Source organism: Notamacropus eugenii, chromosome 5 (assembly GCF_028372415.1).
Source record: "Notamacropus eugenii isolate mMacEug1 chromosome 5, mMacEug1.pri_v2, whole genome shotgun sequence".
NCBI classification, from domain to species: domain Eukaryota; kingdom Metazoa; phylum Chordata; class Mammalia; order Diprotodontia; family Macropodidae; genus Notamacropus; species Notamacropus eugenii.
In genome coordinates, this window is record NC_092876.1 from 141,249,111 (window position 1) to 141,269,959 (window position 20,849).

At 39.8% G+C, this 20,849-nt stretch overlaps 1 long non-coding RNA gene across 2 annotated transcripts in view; it reads left to right on the forward strand.

Annotated features, from left to right (window-relative positions):
• The window catches only part of LOC140505266 (uncharacterized), a 92,834-nt gene that overhangs the window by 15,767 nt on the left and 56,218 nt on the right, over positions 1 to 20,849 (forward strand). For both annotated transcript variants that reach the window (XR_011967433.1, XR_011967435.1), the window contains exon 3: positions 10,626 to 10,736. This is a non-coding gene — a long non-coding RNA (uncharacterized lncRNA). The remainder of the gene's footprint in view (positions 1 to 10,625; positions 10,737 to 20,849) is intronic.

A 20,849-nucleotide genomic window follows, 5' to 3' on the forward strand; every position in this document is an offset into this window, starting at 1 on the left:
ATCCAGGATTACATACAGCAATTAAATGTTGGAGGTTGGACTCAAACCACATTTTCTAAGAACCCTGCTCCTTTTTACATCCCATGTTGTAAGGTGGGGGATTAGCTTCATGCCATTAACGTCTCTTCCTACGTCCTTTTCTTTAGTTCTTTTCACTCTTTCAGGTTTTTCTATCCAATCCAATCTCACTATCATTTTTTGAGTGACTAATATGTACAAGGCATTGTGTCAGATGTTAGGGGGTTGATTTCCCTGCCTCCAATCTTTCTTCTTTCCAGTTCATCCTCCACATTGATCTTCCTAAAGTGCAAGTCTGATTAAATCATTCCAGTGGTTCCCTATTACCTCCAGAATGAAATATATAATTCTCCTTTTATTTTTTTAAGAGCCTTTCAAAACCTGGCCCATTCCTGGTGCTCTCACACCATGCACCCTACCATGGACTCTGTAATCCAGTGGCCCTGGTTTCCTTTGCAGCTTTTTTCATAAGACATTTTATCTCCCAACTAGGTATTTTCATTGTCTCTCCCTGTGCCTGAAATGTTCTCCCTCCTCATCTCTGTCTCCTAGCTCCCCTGGATTCCTTCAAATCTCATTTAAAACCTCACCTTCCTTAGTTCTCCTCAGTCTTAGTACCTTCAATTTATTCTGAATATATCTTATTTGTCTTCTGTCCTCTGTTAGGCTGGGAGCTCTTTGAATGCTTTTTCTTTGTGTCCTTAACAAATGCTTACTGACTTGACTAGTTCCAAAGCTAGCACTTGCTACGTGTGTGGCAATGGATAAACTCTTTGGGTCTCAGTTTCCTCACCTGAAAAATGAAGATGAGAGTATTTAAGCACACAGACCTCATGTGATTGTTGTGAGGATCAAATTACATAACGCAGTACTCTTTTGAAACTTTAACCTTCTCTAAAATGTGGCAGGTAGCTCTAATAGTCCCATCCCCTTCCAATATATATTCTACACAATTGCCAAAATAATCCTAATAAAGCATTGATCTGACCACGGCACTACCATTCTACCCAATAAAAATTCTTCAAAAGCTCCCTATTGCCTCTAGGATTAAATTTAATCTCTTTGGTTTAGCATTGAAAACCCTTTACAATCTGCTCGTGTCTAGCTTTTGAGTCTCATTTCACATTGTTTTGCTTCTCCATTCTAGCTGTTCCATGAACTTAGTATTCCATTTCCTGCTTCTATGACTGTTCATAGACTGAGCTCTATGTCCAAAATGCACTTTGGCTCACTTCTGCCTTGAAGAATCCTAGATTCCTTGGAAGAATGCCTCAGTAATACTTCCTATATCAGGCTTTTATGGATCTCCCCAGTAACTAGTGTTACTCCCTCTTGAAATTACTTTGCATTATTGTGTAAGTGTGTATACATATATGCATATATATATATATTTATAGTGTGTATGTATGTGTATCTACAAATATATATTTGCTACTTATGTGTATATATGTTGCAGAATACATATTCCTAGGATGAATGAATAAAAAAAAATCATTAAGTGCTTACAGTGTGCCAAACACTATATTAAGCACTAGGTATACGAATACAAAAGGGAAACAGAGAGTTTTTATCCTCAAGGATCTTTCATTCTCATAAGGAGAGGCGACTCATGTAGGGGAATGGTGGTCAAGGAAGGGTGTTTTGCTCTAGAGAATCACAGAGATGATGAGTGGAGCCATAGGGAAGGTGATTGGCAGACCAACCCTTTCCAGTAGTGATGGAAATATTGATTTCATTATGATTCCTGAGCTAGAAAGCAAGGGTGGTAGGGATAAAGGAAGGGGAGGGAAGCAGAATGGATAATGTAAAAATATCCAGGGTGGATTTTGAGGCATGGTAGGAACAACTCACATATAGTGGACTGTGTTATGAACTTTCTGAAAAGGACAGAACATGTTACAAGAAAGACATTCCATAATCAAAAGGGTTAAGTCCCACAGGAGAGGAAAGTGGAAGTGCAAGTGATAGGTCTAAAGGGTACAGGTAAGGCAGATGGCAATTAAATGCCCCAGCTGGAGTAGAATGTAAAGCACTGATGGGATCAGTTGTATGTATGTGTATACACACATATATGTATAGGTACATGTGCATGCATACACATACATACATACATAAGACTGGAATAATTTGACGATTTCATCACATGGGAGTCATGTTGTGAAATTGCTAAACCATTTTAGTCTTGTTTTCATACTCCTTAAGTAGGATATAGCACTTTGCAGTTAGCAGAAACTAAATAAATGTTTGTCAAATTGAATTAATTATCCTATGGTGGACTGTAAGATGCTTGAGGACAGAAACATTTTCATCTTTGTTCTTGTATCACTAGTGCCTTTGTACATAGTAGGTGCTTAATAAATTCTTAGAGTGAATTTCCTCCCCAGAAATCCCCAGAATTTAGCTCTGCAATTGGCCCTAGAGTCCCTAAAAATGGAATTCATATGATTGGGCCAGAGTAATAACATGCCTCCCTTTAAAGAATGAGGTTTCCCACCCACTTGTGCTGTCTAGTGTGAGTTGGGGATACGATAAGCTAGTGACCAGTTTCTTCTTTTCGCTAGAAGAACTGAAAAGGGATGATATGATGCCCAAAGGTGCTGCTTTCCAAGTCTTCAGCTTCCTTCTCAGCCTGCAGGCTGCAGAGGCAGGAAAATATTAAATCAAGTGTGGGAGGCTAAAAATAGCTTCAAAGTTGATGTTAATTTGACTCACACAGAGGTGCTGGACTAAGGCTCCAGCTGTTCTCAGGACTGACTCACAGGTCTTTAACATGGGGAGTCAGCCATTCTCAGACAACCTCTTCAAGTCATTTGTAACCTTTTGAAAACGATCCTAATTGTGTTTCATGTTGTTTAAATACATCACCCCTGGGAGATGAGATTTAAAAGGGCCCAGATAGTGCTCCATCTTCTCTAGGGAAGAGTGCAGGTCATGAACATCCTTTCTTGAAATAATGGCTGTCTTCTGGAGGGGCTCTTACCCCCAAACCATTAGCATTTTAATACGGAGGGAATCAAAAGATCCGTCAATCAACACCAAATGAGGACATTATTTCGATCAATAGAGCAGCTTTTAAAGACCCGAGTGCCTCTGACATCATATAAAAACAAGGCATGATTGAGAATTAACCAAACTTTTATCTGATGTAATTCTGAACCTCACCTTTCAAAATATAGTCAAGCTTAAAATAATAATAACCTACAACCCTCAGTGTCTGTATTCAGTCTGGCAGATTCTACAAGTAGGATTTTCTCTCCTGGTCAACACTTCACATTACCTCCCTGCTGCACGGCAGAGGTAATTACTTCCCCCAAGCCTTTTATTGCTAAGTAGTGGCTGATATAGGAACATCCTTCCTGGTGTTTGACTGGGCCCTGCCTAAGCGTCCTCCAAAGTGGTCACTGATAATAGTAACTTGACATCGAAAAAAGGGCTGAAAATTTCAGCCCTAGGCTGTGTGTTTAACCACAAGGAATGGTTTCAAGACCATTTTTTATCTTCATGAGCCAGGAACCACTATGTTCTGTGTTAAGACAGTAGCACCTCCTGCCTATCCTTTGTTCCGTAAGTTTGCACACTTAAAAAAAATATGGGAGTGGTTGTGATTTATGGTCACTTGATAAAAGAATATCATCTATTACAACAATTTTTCCCACAGGTTTTCCTAAAACCTCTAGTATTAAAGACCTTTTTTAAGGAACTGTGTATTTAATTGGATTAAGACCTAATCACACCCAAGAAATTAATTCAATTGAGTTTGTTTTCACAAGGCAGAAAGTTTCCCCAAGTTTCAGCTTTCCTTTTTTTCTCTGAATGTTATATATAAAAGATTTGAGAAAGGGGGCAGCTCACAGCTACACTGTCTGACAAAAATCTGTGTAGATTCATCTGTGGCTTACTGGTGGTTCCCCCTCATAATCTGGCCAGTTTAGGTCAGGTCCTCAAATCTCTTCTATCTGCACAATGGGTCCCATTTCAAAGGGATGCCACTCTCCAAAAAACATAGATAAGACCCTTCTCCATAGACTCACATTGTAAGGGGAGATTTGAAGAGAAATATACCATCTTATATAACTGTACTAAAAAGGGATGCAGCCTGACACTGTGCACAAGGAGATCCCAGAATCACAGGAATATTCCAATTGTGGGAACCCAATCATTAGCCAAGAATATCTTGCCATATGAAACCAGAACAGAAACAAACGATTAGATCACACCATCAGCATCAGGCTATATTGATTCCCATTGATTGCCATAGGGCTAACTGCCAAGGGGACAATGGAAGCATGTGGATGTCATTTATCCATCTGTCATATCCCATACAGCTTAATTAGGGAGTGTGTGTATTAATGACCCTGGGCAATTTTTGTCGAGATCATAAAGATAGCAGGCTTTGGACAGACTTCATAAAAGGAAAAGGTCTTCCAATAAGAGAGGGAGATGCCATGAGATTCTAGGTCTACAGAATAATTTTGTCCAAAGCTAAATGACAGACGAGGGACAATCAAGAGACATAAATCTTGCTTCTCTTTCTTGTAGCATTGTGACTACTAAAATCCTAGAGTTGTGCAAAATTTTATCATCTCCACCCTCATTGGCTTTTTGCTGGGGATCAACAGAGGACTCCCATAACTTAAAAGTCTATTTAAAAAACACCACCACAACAGAAAAAACATAAAACCCATGTGAAGAAAGAAATTATCTTTCTCGAGTTTTAGAGGTGGCCTGTATGTGGCTAGCATTTGTACAATGCTTTAAGGTTTGTAAAGCGCTTTACAAATATTGTCCCATTTGATCCTCACAACAACCCTAGGAAGTAGGTATTATCATCCCCATTTTACAGAGGAAGAAACTGAGGCAGAGAGAGGTAAAGGGACTTCCCAGCATCACACAATTAGTAAACATCTGAGGCTGAATTTGAACACAGATATTCCTAGCTTCAGACCCAACATTCTATCCTCTGTGCCACCTAGCTGTCTACATTAACACTTTTGAGGAGACTGAAACACTGATATTTGGTTTGAATTCATTTGTATTTCCTTTCCTCTTAGTTTGGAGAATAGAAGTTAGGTGCAAGTGATTAGGTAATAATAATGGGCAAATATCCCAAGACCTACCACGCCAGCAAGAGGCATCCTGGTCAGGTGAGAATTAGCCTGGCATTATATATGTAATAGGTGAGTGAGCTCAGTGTAGACGTTGAGGCAGTATATCCTTAGCATAAGGCATGTTCCATAAAAGCCTTCTGACCCAGAAGGCAGCAGGAGAGTCACAAGAGAGTAAGATACCCCAGCTTTAGGGTTGCATCATTGACCAAACTAATTACAGCTAAATAGAATAGAATACAAAGTTTAGGTACCATGCAGACTGTGACCTGGTTGTTTTCTGTCCTTCCTACATGGTTTGAATTGCCTTAGCCTGGAGTATTGTATTTCTATCAGCATATTCTTTTTTTTTCTCCCATAAATGAACCCGGAAATTTCACTTCTGTTGTATACAGTTTAGGGGGAAAGGGGATGGGAAGAGAAAGACAAAATAGATGCTGGAGGATGGGACAGCAGTTGAAGAAGTAGGGGAGGTGAGTAGGGATGAATGAGGTCATCCCTAGGGTGGTATGAATTTAGCTTAAATCATATCACAAAAGCTGATTGTTAAATTTTCTGTGTGAGCATTTATACCTCAGAAAGGGTAAAGGCTACAAATCATGATTTGATTGGTTGTTTTGATAATGCAGATTAAACTTATAAGTGCATTTTCTTCTCCTTGAGATGCAATTGTTAAACATTTATCATCAAGCCTTTAGGTGGAATAGATCTCAGAATTATACAAATCAAAATCAAGTTAGTTTAGGAATCAGGAATGTCCTGAAGGCTCCTTAGATTGAGCTATTTTGTTCACTTGTGTCCAACTTTTCATTACCCCATTTGGGGTTTTCTTGGCAAAGATACTGGAGTGATCTGCCACTTCCTTCTCCAGCTCATTTTACAGATGAGAAAGTTTCCTGAGGCAAACAGGATTGAATGACTTGTCCAGGGTCACACAGCAAGTAAGTATCTCAGGTCAGATTTGAACTCAGGTCTTCCTGTCTCTAGGCCAGGTTCTCTATCCATTGTGTATCTGCCTGCCCTCCATTGAACTGAGTTTTACTAAAATACTGAAGGGGGCTAAAGGCAGATGTCCCCTGGATTGTTTTTGAGGAGACAGAATCCTAGACAAGATGATGTGAACAAGACTGAAATCTCACAATTAGGTCCATTACAACCCACTTCATCATTGACATTTGTGAGTAATACTACAAACCCAGGAAAGGACCTTATGAAATTCTTAGACTTTCAAAAGGAGAAGAATCACAGTCAAACCTACATCAATATGAACCCAATTAAACTGGAACCCCATTTTACAGTGTGGTCTATCAGAAATTATACTGGATTTGAATCAAATGGGACAATACACACACACATACACACGCATATACAATTCTTTACAAATCTTAAAGCACCATATAAATGCTATAATTATTGCTGTTAATTTTTGGAATATGAGGGTCTGGTATCAAATCCTACTCTACACAATTATACCTATATGACCTTAATGCCTCCAGACCTCAGTTTCCTCATCTATAAAATGAGTTGTGCCTGATAACCTATAAGGTACCATCAGGATCTAAAACCACAATCCTATGAACAATCTTTTCATCTTTTTTTCCCTTCCGGCCAACCCTCCCCCACTTTAGGAGAAAGGAAAATGACCAGAAAATAATCTGATACCAAATATTTATACAACAATTAAACAAAAGCATCCCAACTTCCAGGACATGTCTTACTATGAGTACACACTCAAATTAATCTCCATTGCCTTTGTACCTACAATATGAATTAAGAACTCGTGTCCAAAATGATTCCCAAGGTGCTTTGATAGAATGATCATCTAGTCCAAGAGCAGGCAACCTGTGGCCTTGAAGTCACATGTGGCCTTCTAGATCCTTAAGTGCAGCCTTTTGACTGAATCCAAGATTTGTTCTGTAAAATTTGGGTTCAGTCAAAAGGCCACACTTGAGGATCTAGAGGGCCACATATAGTCTCAAGACTGCAGATTCCCCATTCCTGATCTATTCAAACTCACTCGGTTTAGGGATAAGGTAACTGAGTCCCAGAGAGGGAAAGCGATATACTCAATGTCACATAAATAACACAGAATCACATTATAATTAGAAAGGACTTCAGAGACCATCTAGTCCAATTCACACCCCAAAGGAAACCCAACTACACCCCACTCAAGAAATGAACATTGAGCCTTTGTTTGAAGACTTCCAGTGATGAAAAACCTACTATATCATGTCCTATAAGCCAGGTAGCCTCTGGCTATACCATACACAGAAATGAACTCAATAGGTACTTCAGGAAGAGAGAAAATAATTCCCAGGGTGAGGAAGTACCCATCACTGAATTAAAATGGAGACAGGAATATGTTACAGCAATGATTTTGAATCTTTTCCCCAGGGACAGAGTGAGAATGCAGAGGAAGCAGTGTATCTCCTGGTTTGGGGGAAAGAGGAGATGGTTTTGTACTTCAGTCTTAACTCTACTTTTATTGTAAATGTCCTTTTGTAGGAAAAGGTCAACATTAGTAGTAATAATTAGTTTAGTAAACTAATTTAGAAGAAAGAGGAAAATGATTTGAAAATAATCTGATACAGAATATTTATTTTAAAAAAATCCAGAACATGTCTTGGGATCAGTACACATTCAAATTAGTATACCATTCAAATGAATTTGATAACTCATGTCCAAAATGATCACCAGTGTAATGAGATGGCAAGAAGACTAAAAAAGATGGCAGCAATATTCATAAGATCATGGTTTTAGATCCTGAAGGCACCTTAAAGATCATCAGGTACAACTCATTTTATAGATAAAAAAATAAGATCTAGAGTTAATAAGGTCAAGTAGGTATAAATAGGTAGAGCTAAGACTTGATTATCAGGTCTTTATATTCCAAAAATTCAACAACAATTATAGTGATGCTAATCTGATTAGGCATAATTAATTTAATAAATTAATTAAGTTTTTTGTTGTCCAATCATTTTCAGTCATGTCCAACTCTTTATGACCCATTTGGGGTGTTCTTGCCAAAGGAATTGTCATTCCTTTCTTCAGCTCATTTTGTAGAAGAGAAAACTGAGGCAAACAAGGTTGGGTGACTTGCTCATAGTCACAAAACTAGTAAGTGTCTGAGGCCAGCTTTGAAGTCAGAAAGATGAGTCTTTCTGACACTAAGACTAGCACACTATCCGCTGCACCACCAAGCTCCCCTAATAAGAAGAATCACAACACAAAGGCATAAATAGGTGGAGTCAGGCCCTCATATTCCAAAAAATCAACTTTAACAGTAGTGTTAAACTAATTAGAGCTAATTTGTTTACTAAATTAACTGAATTTATCACTTAGTAAAAACTAATTGATTTTAGCTAGTTAAATGATATTGGAGAACACACTGAATGGGGGCTTGTGGTTGATGGTATTAGAGTCTTCCACTCCTCAGGGTTACCCCTAGAGTCCTGAGTGGGAAAGGAGTAGTGAACTGTGTGGAACAGATCTGTTGGACCAAGTGGGAGGTAGGAGAATGAGCCTGGAGCCAGTGCTAATATCAGATTCACTCTAGTATTTTAGCCTGTCAGGATTTTTTGGATACTAACTCAGTGGTGTAGGATATTAGCTATCTCTCCCAACTTTTTATCATCTGTAAATACGATAATATCCCTTTCTCTAAATCACTGATAAAAATGACTTAGCACAGGGCCAAGCACAGACTCCTAGGCTATTCCAAGCTGACTTTGCACCATTACCTGTTCAGCTAGTTCTAAATGCATCTCTAATTGTATTGTCATTCGATCTACATCTCTCTAGTTTAGGCAGCTAGGTGGTGCAGTGCATAGAGCACAGATTCTGGAGTCAGGAAGGCTCGTCTTCCTGAGTTTAAATCCTGCCTCAGATACTTAGTGTGACCTTGAGCAAGTCACTTAACCTCTGTCTCAATTTCTTCAACTGTACAACAGGGATTAGAATAGCACTTATTTCATAGGATTGTGAGGATCCAATGAAATAATATTTGTAAATCACTTAGCATAGGTCCTGGTTATCTAGTAGGGGCTATATAAAGGCTTATTCCTTTCTTCTCCCTCCATTTATCTCACAAGAACAGTTGAGTAGCAGACCCAGGGTTTGAACCCAAATCTCCTAGTTCCAAATCTAACCTTCTTCTTTCCACTACCTCATGCTGTACAGCCTAGATTTGGACTAGATATGTTCACCGTAGCCAAGAGAACATATTTCCTCCAAGCCATACTGAGATGGTATTGCAATGCACGATTAAGTTATGTCATAGATAGATGCAGCTCAATCCATCTGGCAAGAGGGAATGTGTACTGCCTAATTAAGAAATTTAATAATCTGATCCGATCAAACATCCATTTACAATTTTGATAAGTGAAAGTTATCCAATTAGATTGCTACAGATGAGTGTGAGCTCATGTCTGACCAAAGAGCAGAAATTATGAGGCTGGCAGTGGGGAGAAGGGGAGGTATGTGGGTCATCCACACATATCCTAGAAAAGGAACGTCACAAGACTTTCTAAAGATTCTTGGCCAGGAACCTGCAAAAAATCTGAACTGATTTGCCTGGAAAATTTTAAAATAATTGGCTCCTGCTGGCTGAGGCTATATGCCAACTCTGCATGGTAATTCATTCGTGACATTCCTAGAACGAGAGAATCTGCAGACAGAGCTGGAGAGCTAGTAATGTGTTTAGGAAATAATCACACAGCCCCACCAAAAACTATGCATGGGAGGAGGGAATTGGAATGGGGAGATTGGCAAAGAGTCCTCTGGGTTTCCAAGGAAAAGTTGTCAGTTTAAAAGGAAATCAGGTGACTTTATCTACCAGCCTCTCTTGGTTCCTAAGTAAGATACTGATCCAGACTGTTTCCAGGCCTAGTCTGACACATACGTTAGCAGAGTGCATTTTCAAGACTGCTATCACCCTTTCTGCACCTTCCTGTCTTATCTGCTTTGTAAGTTGCAGCATTTATGAGTTGGGTCAGGGTTAATCAATCCATCAGGACTTGGTCATCCCTTAATGAACTAATACAGTTTAGTTTCTGAAACTGCGAAGCAAGAGTATTAGACCTTGGATCTCTGATGATCCCCTGCAAAGTGAGGAACAAATGAAACCTCTGGAGACAGTCCCCCTCCTTTCATTACAATGATACCAGGACAACCTTACAGGGAATCTTCTCATCTTCTCTCTTGTAGCCTGTCAACACTATTTGACAAATATTGTCCTCCCCCATACTATTAGAGTATAGAATTTTTAGATGGAGAGGGCTTTGACACTTCGGAATTAGAGAGCCAGGTTGCTAGTGGAGTCTAGAGACCTTTCATAGTCCCTGTAGGTCAGGGAATGGTGCCTTTAGGAAACTTTGATGAGGGAGGGGGAAAGGTGAGAAGAGAAAAGTTACAGCTCTAAAAGCTAAGCTCTTCCAAAATAGTTTGCATCACTGTTAAACAATAATTGCCTTCCAATTCTTCTTATCTTTTCTCATTCCTCAGACTTCTCAAAGGCCATCTAAGAAAAGCTCCATCTAAAACTCCCTGTGATACTTGCTATCAGTTTGCCTTTTCAGGATGCCCATACAGAGACTGGCTTTGTCTTCCCAAGCAGTAAGTATACCTAAAATTTGGAGGAGCTGCCACCAGGTCAGCAATGGCCCATGGGTTAATAATGGTAGGTGGATCAACCAGCTCAGATGGTTGGAGAAGGGTAAGAGAGCACAGATAAAGGACACAATCTAGTTAATTACTTTTTATGCATTTTCAAATTTTGTATAAAATATAAAAATGTATTTTATATTAGTGCATTATAAAAATACAAATACATTTTCATATATTTAAATAATTACATATTAGCTAAAACATCTCATGACTAACATTTTAAGGAGAGATATTCAACTGATAAATATTTAAGATATACAAATCCCCTCTGTTTGGTCTAGAGCCTGTTACTAATCTTTAATAATTCTGGTTATAATTCTCAGACCTAAGTAGTCAACTCTGACTAAATCTATGCTTGGGGTCCTAAGTCCCTCCATACTTCTAGTGCAGAGCTTCTACAAAGGCCTTGGTGCAGGGGTGGGGAACCTGCAGTCTCAATGCCGCATGTGGCTCTCTAGGTCCTTAAGTGTGACTGTTTGACTGAATCCAAGCTTCACAAAACCCCCTTAATAAAAGGATTTGTTCTGTAAAACATGGACCCAATCCAATGGCCTCACCCAGGGACTGAGAAGGTCACATGTGGCCTCTAGGCCGCAGGTTCCCCACCCCTGCTTGGTAGTTCACAGTACATTGAACCATCAGACAACATGGAGAGGTGTTTGTTTGTTTGATGTTTTCCTAGCCTTCAGTTACCTGCTCCTGCTGCTTACTGGTCAGAAGGTATTAATTTGCTTCGTTAGTTCTCCCAATTAGTTTTAAAGCACTCTAGTTCCCTATTCAATTTAGCCAATGAGAAACTTGTCTTTCTGCTGTGTGTGACTTTCTTTGCTCTGCATGGCCTGGTTCTCAAATTCCCCTTCAGATTTTCTTGTTTGCTCTTGTCCTTATGGCAAAACAGAAAAAAAAAATAAGAAGAAACCCCCGCTATACCACAGGATGGTTTTCTGGGTCTGTGTCAAATCTCATGACAGTCTCCTTCCAATAAGGAAAATGTTTCCTTGGCAACCATGCTTTTTAACCCATTCGGTTCAGTTGTACCTGTTCTCTTTCTATAATAATATCCACAGAAAGAGATTTCTTTGATGAAGCAAGATTTCAACATCACCCCTTGCAAACCTGGTTTACATCACTAGAACAAGTTGTTTATTGCCTAGAATGGCCAAACTTTCTCTCTCTGAAAAGCTCAAAACCTTTGAAGTCAAAGGCCTGAGCCTGAATCCAGGGCCAGTTACTCTGCCTGTTTGACTCCCTGAAAATCCACTTAAATAAAAATATTCAGTAGTTACCTTTCACTCCCAAACCTCCACTGTTACTGGAGCCTCCACTCTTTTGATCCGCCAACTATCCTGGTTACAGAAATACCACATTCTCAGAATATTGATAGAAGCAAGAGGCCTACTTATCAATACCGACCAGTTCTCCAGTGAGTACCAGTGCTCTAGGCTTTGCCACCAATCACATCTGCAGCCCCCAGCTGCAGGGAAGACCAGTGACAGCCCTCCTCACCGCTGGTTCGGGCATTCTGTTGTTTTTATTTTTGAAAGGACTGACTATTTTGTTTACTAGTATATACTCCTTCCTTATCCTTCCTTCCCTTCAAATTTTTTTTTCACTTAACAAGCATTTATTTTCTCCCTCCCACCTCCCCCCAACACCAACGAAAACAAAAACAAAACATTTTTTAACAATGACATTATACAGACATTCTTCTCAGGAGTTCCATCAGAGATCAAGCCTTACAGACTGATGCAAAGCAGGCTTATGGAAGGAAGGTAAAACTCATTCTTCATGGCCTGGAATCCTCTCTCTCTTCGTCTGTCTCTGCCTCTCTTCCTTTTCCCCTCCCCTTCTCTCCTTTTCCCTCCTTATCTCGCCCTCCCCCTGCTCTCCCTTCTCTCTCTCTTGTTTTTAAAGCACTCTCAGCAATTCCAAACCTCACTCTACCATGACAGAATGGTGGCATCTTTTCTAGTTCTCAGTGGTCATCCCTCTGCCACAGAGTCCTTCCATAACCGCTTGTGCATAGCCCTCAATCTGGATAAAATCAGGACAAAAGACAACCCCCCCCAAAACCATATGTGGACACAGTTATTGTTCTTAAGTATATATATATATATGTATATAGTTCTTCATGTACGTATAATATATATATTTAAGAATAAGAGGAGGAGGAAAGAAGTGAAGGCATAGATCCTCCTTCTTTCTTCTACTATATTTTCAGAACATTTTTTTTCATATTTTAATTCAACTGATTATAAAATGACAAAACCAACCTCAGGTGTTGCGATTTTTAGCAGTGCCTTAGTTCTGACAAAATTCTACTTCAGTGAAAAAATTGAGATCCCCGGTGGAGTTCATTATAATGGAATTTTATCTAATATATGAAAACTCTCTAGAAATTCTTAAAGTAGGATAACAAATTACACTTTCATGCTTTCAACTCTGATCACTGCTTACTGGGTAAATGGAAGAGTAGAATGGGTGTGTGTTTCTTTAAGCAGACATAAGATTTTTATGCTTTTTCAATTGTTTACTAGTTAGTAGCAGAGATTATTTTCTTTGAAATGGTTTAAAATACTCTGTCTAGATTCATTGGCATCCACACCAGAAGTGAATGTTTGGGACATGTACTGTGAGTGACTATAGCTGCTCCTGGGGTTTCCAAGGGGCTCAGCCCCTGTGGCTTCCCAGGAGTGGCGTGAGAGGGTAAACACCCTAGGAGATCTATAACTCAGGATGAATTGGGCAAATACCTTAGGATGAGACGAAGGGCTTGAAAAACACAGTGGTTTCTAGGCTCCCAGACAGCATCTTGGCATGGCACATCTGGGAGTGATGGGGGAGAAGAGTCTTATTATAGAAACAAAAAAGCTCACCCACATTGAAATCATGCTGTGGTCTTGTCAGAACCATACGCTGAATTTCACGGAATAATTAATTACATACATTTTAGGAAGAACAATGATTAGCTGGAGAGTGTCCAGAGGAAGGCAACTAGGATTGTGAAAGATTTGGAGATGATGCCGTGAGAATGGATTGAAGGAACTGGGGATGTTGGACCTAAAGAAAGGAAAACTTAAGAGGGGTGGTACAGCAACTTTTTAATATTTGAAGAAGGATTATCTTTGTTCTGCTTGGACTCAGAGAGAAGAACCAGGAATAAAAAGTGAAATTTTCAGAAACAAGTTTGGTTTGGTTTAAGAAAATAATCCTAAATATTTGAGCTACATGTGTGTATAGGTATACATACATACTATACATACATATATTTATATACACATATATAATTATGGCTAGCATTTGTAAAGCACTTTAAAGTCTGCAAAGCCCTCTTTTACATATGTTACATCCTTTGACTCGGGCAGCTAGGTGGTGCAGTGGATAGAGCACCAGTGCAGGAATCAGGAAGGCCTGAGTACAAATCTCACCTCAGACACTTGACACTCACTAGCTGTGTGACCTTGGGCAAGTCACTTAACCCCAATTGCCTCATCCTGGGTCATCTCCAGTCATCCTGATGAATATCTGGTCAGTGGATTCAGCTGTCTCTGAGGGAGAAGTGAGGCTGGTGACCTGCACAGCCCTCCCTCACTCAAAACAAAGTCAAGTGCAAGTCATGTCATCACTTCTCTGATGGCATGGTCCTCTTCAGCAATGAAGGACGAACACACACATAACTCTGAAGTTCTGGGAATCCAGGATTTTGTCATTTCAGATCCAAATCCCAGCTCCCATGATGCCCCTCTACCTACCTTGTGAGAATGAATGAGTTTGCCTATTCATCCCATTCAAGAAATCTCTGACTCTGACCCTGGTAAGCCATACTAAGACCCACATACTCTCCCACTCGATTTCAAGTCATTGTACCAATAGAGTTCTTCTCCAGGAGAGGCCGAGCTGGATCCGGCTGTCACAAATGGAGAACTTTGCCAGGCCTCCATAGTTATATAAATGAACAGGAAACTCCAGTCCCTGAGTAGAAGGTGGGGAAGAGTTACATTATATTGGACATTGGAATTAATATTCCCTGTCAGAAGCAGGGATTGATGAGTTGTCTAGCAACTGGGAGATCAGTACCACTATAAATTTATTTTGCTTTCCTGGGTTGGCAGGATCAAAAGTAGAGAGCTGCTGATTGGCTGTGTGCAGAGTATCTGCTCTTCCCTATTGGAAGGGACCTCCATGCTTTACACAGACCACAGAGTCACAGATTTAGAACTGACAGGAACTTTGGAGGTCAATGGGTCCAGATACCTTCATTTTTTTACAGATAAGAGAACTGCATATGTACAAAGTTAAGTGACTGGCCCACAAACTGGTACACGTCTGAGGCGTTTACCTCAACCGAGGTCAAATTCATGTTTGCCTGACTCCAAGTCAGCTCTACCCACTGTACTACCTAGAAAAGTCAGATGGAAATCTCAATGAAGGATTTTCCAAAAGGAGCCCAGCTGAGCGACAGAATTCCTTCCTGATAATTCATGTGGAACTAGGGAAAATCTCCTTCCTATCCTCAGCCTTGATTTTCCCTCTGGTCAGCAAGACTGCCATCTTTCTTTAGACTGGGAGGAGGGGAGGGGAGTGTTTACAAGATGTCTCTGTTTCATCCCCCACTCCCTTCTAGTTCCTAATTTGCTCTCATACACTCTGCTGTGCAATCTTTCCATCTGGTTGTTGTCACAACGCAGGCTGCTTCTCATTGCTTCCCAGGCAGTTCAAGGTCCTCTCTAGTAATCTTCTTCAAGGGGATGGCTGCTCAGGGCCTTAATCATGAATAATACATACTAATTTGCTCCTTGACATGATAGCAAGTATAAGACTCAGAGAAATAAGGGCTCTGGACATCAAGAACTATTCAGGGGGACTTGGGTGGGATCTATTCAGTTTCTCTTTCTTGTTTTCCTCTCAGGTTGTTCAAATTGCATCAGAAGTGGCTCAATTTCAGTAGAATTGTTGCAAAGGATCCTGCAGGATTTGAGTTCTGCCTTCTTCTTCTTTTCCTTCTCCTCCCTTCAAACATAGGATCATAACAATGATCCCTCTTGCCAACAAGATTATCACAGTGATGTGTCTAGGGAACAAGAACTGGAGTCAGAAAGATTTGGTTTCAAATACAGCTCCAACATTTAGCAGCTGTGTGACCCTGAGTAAACAAACCTCTCTGTGCCTCAGTTTCCTTATCTGTAAAATTCATTTTTTACAGGTTAGCCTTGATGAACTCTAAGATTCTTCCTAGTTTTAAATCTCTAATACTCATCCAATCTCTCTCCCCCGACTTTCTCAGATGAGAAAAGAGAAACCTAGAAAACCAAAGCATCTTACTCAAGGTCAAAAAGGTAGCAAGTGACCTGACTGGAATTTGAATCCGGGTTTTTTTGATATAAATCCAATATTCTTTCCACCATAATAAGGTAGTAGAGTGGCATCCATATATACCAATTCAATATCTACTATGCTCAAAGCTAAGAAGCAGGGCAATGATTCTTCTCCTCTGGCTCCATTGTAAGCACTGCTGTGATGACTGTCTTTAACTGGACAGCATTTTTCAACTCTGCCTACCTCTGCATCTCAGTTTTCCCTCTGCCCAGAAGAGCAGTTCATCATCCATGATTCCCTTATCTTCTGTCCCCTTAGCATCTGCCCAGGGCCCAGCATAAATCTGCCTGTGAAAGATAACTTCCAATTTTGCCAATGGACATGGTAGTTATGTGGATGGAGTGCTCCATGTCACCTCCTATAGGTCCCTATAGAGTGGAGTTCCTTTACCATCTCTGGGTCCTAGATGTTGCTAACATGCCACAGAACAAGGCTACAGTTCTTAGACAAAGGCAAATTTGTTCTTATTAATAATAATGATCGTTAGCATTTATGTAGCACTTTAGGGTCTGCCAAAAGTTTTCCAAATATTCTATCATCACAACAAATATGGGAGCTGTTATTATTATCCTCATTCTACAAATGCAGAAATTGAGACTGAAAGAGATCAAGTGATTTTCCCAGGGTCACACTGCTAGTGAGTGTCTGAGGCTAGCTTTGAATTCAGATCATCCTGACACCAAATCCAACACTCCTTCCACTGTACCTAGCTGTTTCAAAAAATAAAAAGAATAGTTATGATTTTTAAAGTACTTTAAAAATATTATCTAATTTTATCTTCACAGATATCTTCAGAGATATTAAAGATCTTTCACAATCTGGTACCAACCTATGTTCTCAATTTTACCCATTGTAGCCGTCTTCCATGTACTCTTTGCTCCAACTGGCTACTTGTCCTACCTCCCAAACATGTCTGTATTTTCCTACCTTCATACTTTTGTTCACTCTATTCCCAACACCTAGAATGTCATCCCTAGCCCTTGTCTCTTCTCTGTTCCCTACCTATCCCTTTATAACCCAATATAAACCTTCTCCAGAAAGCCTGCCCCAATCCCTGTCGTCAGTAATGACCCTACCCTTTAGACCCCTGATCATGCTTCTGGAATTCTTGGAAATCCAATTCAATGATTTTCTCTGAAGGGCAACATTCTCTGTTGTGGCTCATGCATTATGGGAACATGGAGCCCAAAAAAGCATACCTTTCTAATGCATCAAGGAAATACTGTGTTATTTTTATCTATTTATGTCATACTATTATTACAGCTTCATGGGGAGATTGATAGTACACCGGAAAAAGCGTAAGATCAAGAGTCAAAGACTCTGCCATGTCCTACCCCTGTTAATTACAACTTATGTGACCTTGGGCAAGTCATTTTGGTGGTGTTTTTATTCATAATTTTTAAAAATTTTAAACTTAAAAACTAAATAAGATCTTTAATACAAAATAAGAAAAAAGGAAACATATACTAAAATTAAAATAATGCAAAAGAAGAAAAGATACAAAAAAAGCATTGCCCTGTGCCCAGCAGAATGGGAGAGGATTCAAAACATACAGTAATAAAATAAAGCCTACATAATAGATACTACACATTGTGTTGAGAGCTAGCCATCTTTTCTTTTTTTCTTGCAATTTTCTTTTGTTCTCTGCTGTGTATGTTTTACTTTGTCCTTTTTTCCCCGCTTCCTCCCTCCCCACCCCAGAAGGCTACACTTAAGCATGGAGATACAAACATACACACATATACACACATATAGACATATGCATACAAAGATATATATATATACATGTATGAACACATATACATGCATATACTTACACACGCATATACTTAGATATAGATAATCATAGTCACATATACATATACATATATGCATAAACACACATACCCATACATACACATGCTATACATATATATATACTTAGATATCAATAATCATAGTCATATATAGACATATACAGTCATATGCATCTCTGTGAGAGTATAATCCTCTACTTTTCTGAGGGTGGATAACTTCTTTCGTCATAAGTCCAAGTCTTTCCATATTTTTCCAAGTCTACCAACTTGTCATTTCCTACATCACTGCAAGATTCCCACCTTATCTTGTCTATGGGCAATTTGAATTCAAATTGCCATTTGCTATCTGTGAGAGATATGAGATAAGTTATCTAGATGCCTGGATTTAAAATGGGAAATGGAACTGATGCAAAGTGAAGTGAGCAGAACCAGGAAAACATCGTATACAGTAACAGCTTTATTGTACAATGGTCAACTGTGAATGATTTAACTGTTCTAATCCGTACAATGATCTAAGACAATTCCGAAGGACTCATGATGAAAAATGCTGTCCACCTCCAAAGAAAGAACTGCAGATAGAAGCACACTTTTCAGATTTTCTTTGTTTTTCTTGGTTTTTTTTTTGTTTGTGCTTTCTTTTGCAACATGACTAATATGGAAATATGTTGTGCATGATTTCACATGTATAATCACAATCAAATTTCTTGCCTTCTCAAGGGGGAGAGGAATAAAGAAAGTATGGAACTCAAAATGTTTTTTTTTTAAATGTTAAAAAAAATTTACCTGTAGTTGAGAAAAAAATGAAAAAATTTAAAATTAAAAAATAATTAAACAGGAAGTAGGATCAGAAGTCATTTAATCCAGGCCCCTCATTTTAGAGATGAGGAAATTAAGGCCCAGAGAGTTTAAGTGACTTGTCACTAATGTCACCTAAGTCACTCACTACCCCTGTTCTCTCACATCCAGTGGTAGAGCTAAGATTTAAATTCAGGTGCCCTTTCCACAGTACCATAGTGCTTCAGTGATGCCAGAGGAAATGAATATACAGACACCTGCTACAGAGAGTGCTGATCTGATGTTAACAACACTCATCTTCCTGAGTTCAAACCTGGACTGCAACTAGCTGTGTGACCCTGGGCAAGTTACTTAACTCTGTTTGCCTCAGTTTCCTCATCTGTAAAATGAGCTGTATCTCTGCCAAGAAAACCCTAAATGGGGTCATGAAGACTCAGACACAATTGAAACAACCGAAAAACAATATGAACTCTAAGGTTCCTTTCCACTCCAAATCTAGGTGTCTGTCTCTTACCTAAATTGTGAGGCTCTGTTTACAGAATATGGCTCAATAAATGTGTATTGAATCAATAAGTGAGTGGGTGAATGAGAGTTCCTATCCATTCCTAACACCACGGCTCCAGATCTAGTCCTTAGCTTTATTGTTTCTTTCCTAGCTTTCCACTCCCTCTCTTGTCTTCTCTTTGCTTCATTTTCTCCACCAGAGACACTACTTTCTCCCTCTTTCTTATCCCCCCACAGCAGGATGATACATGAGGCCCTGGGGACAAGTTTAATCCTCTTTGTTCCCCACAAGAGTCATTTCAGAGTTAAACATCTTTCCATATTCCCATTCCCTGGTGATGAATCGCCTCTGAAACCCTAAGTGCTGGGAGTTCCATGCTAGCTGGTGTTTCTGTGTCAGTGATACTGGGGGTGGAAGAAAGGATGCCTTTCTTTTAATTTGTTGTTTGGGAAATGAACTCTGGAGTTTCTGAGCTTCCTGCTTTTTCAAGACTCAGAGAACATTCAGACTGGAGCCTGGGAAGCCTGTGTGAGCCAGCATCTCTCTGTGTGCAGCAAATGTCAGGGGAGAGGTTGCCCAAAGTACAACAGCTCTTTCTGTGACTGCTGAGTCAGCGTGCCTGCTGAGTTTCCTAGAATCACTGCTTCCTCCTCCAGTAGTCAGGGACCTTGAGCTGCCTCTAGGCAAAACTGACCCAAGCCAGCCCAGACAGATAGGAGCTTGTCCCTACTCAGCCAAGAGCTTTCCTCCCCTGGAACCACTTGCGAAAATTGAGTTTGGCTCTTGTTACTTAAGGTCTCCACCCAGGGGAGGAGATCAGGCAAGGAGAAGGAAGGGACCAAGAAAGAAAAAGGCAGCAGTGCTGAGACCATGGTAGCTCAGGGACACTTCTACCCCTATCAGTACTCTATTCCATGAGCTCACATCTCTGGAAATCAGAGGGGAATTTAAGACAAGTCAACAAGTCAAGTTAACATGCATTTATTAAGTATATACTACATGCCCAGCATTATACTAAGCACAAGGGATACAGAGCAGCAAAAGACAGTCCCTGCTTTTCAGGAGATCACAGTCTAATGGGAGAGAGAACATGTAAACAATTATGTACAAATAAGATATATGCAGCATAAATTGGAGATAATCAGAGGGAAGATACCAGCATTCAGCCTTTCTTTGCCGCATATCCTCTAGCTTGTTCTGATGGTTATAGCCAACATTCGAGTTTGTAGACCAGAAGTCATCTGAACTCAGAGAGCCCTGTTAGATGACTTTCCTGGTCACTCATATATTTTTGAGGCCACTCTGTGGCATAGTCAAATGAATGCTGGACTCAAAGTTATGGCAGCTGTCAAATCCTAGCTCTCCTACTTACTAACATCTTACTTCTTGGGTGACTTTGGGCAAGTGAGTTCACTTCTCTAACCTCAGTTTCCTCATCTGTATATAGCACTTATGTCCCAAATGTTGCTATAGAGGTAAGAGATTCATGGTACCAGTGTGAGTATTTCATATAAAGTGAGGTCCCTTGTAGCTCTAAATCTACAATCCTAAGGCTGATTGCTTAATCCTTCCTATTTCTGGTTCAGGGAA